Raw genomic sequence first — 2500 nt, forward strand, 5'->3', positions numbered from 1 at the left:
ACCTCCAAATCGAAATCCGTCTCGAGCAAAGCACTTCTTAGGCTTCTAGGAAGCTCCCATAAAATTTCCAAACCCAAACTCCAAACTTCATTTTTTAGCATACAATGCCCCCGTGCACGCGGGGGTGCTTGAGCGTGCGGGGGAGGAGTCATAATGGGCAAAACTAACTCGGGGGACCTCCAAATCGAAATCCGTCTCGAGCAAAACACTTCTTAGGCTTCTAGGAAGCTCCCATAAAATTTCCGAACCCAAACTCCAAACTTCATTTTTTAGCATACGATGCCCACGTGCACGCCGGGGTGCTTGAGCGTGCGGGCGAGGAGTCATAATGGGCAAAAACTAACGCGTGGGATCTCCAAATCAAAATCCGTCTCGAGCAAAGCATTTCTTAGTCTTCTAGGAAGCTCCCATAAAATTTCCGAACCCAAACTCCAAACTTCATTTTTTAGCATACGATGCCCACGTGCACGCCGGGGTGCACGAGCGTGCGGGCGAGGAGTCGTAATGGGCAAAATTAACTCGGGGGACCTCCAAATCGAAATCCGTCTCGAGCAAAGCATTTCTTAGGCTTCTAGGAAGTTCCCGTAAAATTTTCAAACCCAAACTCCAAACTTCATTTTTTAGCATACGATGCCCACGTGCGCGCCGGTGTGCACGTCGGGGTGCTTGAGCGTGCGCGCGAGGAGCCGTAATTGGCAAAATTAACACGGCGGAAATATAAATCGAAATCCGTCTCGAGCAAAGCATTTCTTAGGCTTCTAGGAAGCTCCCATAAGATTTCTGAACCCAAACTCCAAACTTCATTTTTTAGCATACGATGCCCACGTGCACGCCGGTGTGCACGAGCATGCGGGCGAGGAGTCATAAAGGGCAAACTTAACTCGGGGGACCTCCAAATCGAAATCCGTCTCGAGCAAAGCATTTCTTAGGCTTCTAGGAAGCTCCCATAAAATTTTCAAACCCAAACTCCAAACTTCAATTTTAGCATACCATGCCCACGTGCACGTCGGGGTGCACGAGCGTGCGGGCGAGGAGTCATAATGGGTAAAATTAACCCGGGGGACCTCCAAATCGAAATCCGTCTCGAGCAAAGCACTTCTTAGTCTTCTAGGAAGCTCCCATAAAATTTCCGAACCCAAACTCCAAACTTCATTTTTTAGCATACGATGCCCACGTGCACGTCGGGGTGCACGAGCGTGCGGGCGAGGAGTCGTAATGGGCAAAATTAACTCGGGGGACCTCCAAATCGAAATCCGTCTCGAGCAAAGCATTTCTTAGGCTTCTAGGAAGTTCCCGTAAAATTTTCAAACCCAAACTCCAAACTTCATTTTTTAGCATACGATGCCCACGTGCGCGCCGGTGTGCACGTCGGGGTGCTTGAGCGTGCGCGCGAGGAGCCGTAATTGGCAAAATTAACACGGCGGAAATCTAAATCGAAATCCGTCTCGAGCAAAGCATTTCTTAGGCTTCTAGGAAGCTCCCATAAGATTTCTGAACCCAAACTCCAAACTTCATTTTTTAGCATACGATGCCCACGTGCACGCCGGTGTGCACGAGCATGCGGGCGAGGAGTCATAAAGGGCAAACTTAACTCGGGGGACCTCCAAATCGAAATCCGTCTCGAGCAAAGCATTTCTTAGGCTTCTAGGAAGCTCCCATAAAATTTTCAAACCCAAACTCCAAACTTCAATTTTAGCATACCATGCCCACGTGCACGTCGGGGTGCACGAGCGTGCGGGCGAGGAGTCATAATGGGTAAAATTAACCCGGGGGACCTCCAAATCGAAATCCGTCTCGAGCAAAGCACTTCTTAGTCTTCTAGGAAGCTCCCATAAAATTTTCAAACCCAAACTCCAAACTTCATTTTTTAGCATACGATGCCCACGTGCACGTCGGGGTGCACGAGCGTGCGGGCGAGGAGTCGTAATGGGCAAAATTAACTCGGGGGACCTCCAAATCGAAATCCGTCTCGAGCAAAGCATTTCTTAGGCTTCTAGGAAGTTCCCGTAAAATTTTCAAACCCAAACTCCAAACTTCATTTTTTAGCATACGATGCCCACGTGCGCGCCGGTGTGCACGTCGGGGTGCTTGAGCGTGCGCGCGAGGAGCCGTAATTGGCAAAATTAACACGGCGGAAATCTAAATCGAAATCCGTCTCGAGCAAAGCATTTCTTAGGCTTCTAGGAAGCTCCCATAAGATTTCTGAACCCAAACTCCAAACTTCATTTTTTAGCATACGATGCCCACGTGCACGCCGGTGTGCACGAGCATGCGGGCGAGGAGTCATAAAGGGCAAACTTAACTCGGGGGACCTCCAAATCGAAATCCGTCTCGAGCAAAGCATTTCTTAGGCTTCTAGGAAGCTCCCATAAAATTTTCAAACCCAAACTCCAAACTTCAATTTTAGCATACCATGCCCACGTGCACGTCGGGGTGCACGAGCGTGCGGGCGAGGAGTCATAATGGGTAAAATTAACCCGGGGGACCTCCAAATCGAAAT

This window comes from Cornus florida, unplaced genomic scaffold, assembly GCF_030987335.1.
Source record: "Cornus florida cultivar Cherokee Brave unplaced genomic scaffold, ASM3098733v1 CherokeeBrave_3.0.0_Hap2_scaffold_2, whole genome shotgun sequence".
NCBI classification, from domain to species: Eukaryota; Viridiplantae; Streptophyta; class Magnoliopsida; order Cornales; family Cornaceae; genus Cornus; species Cornus florida.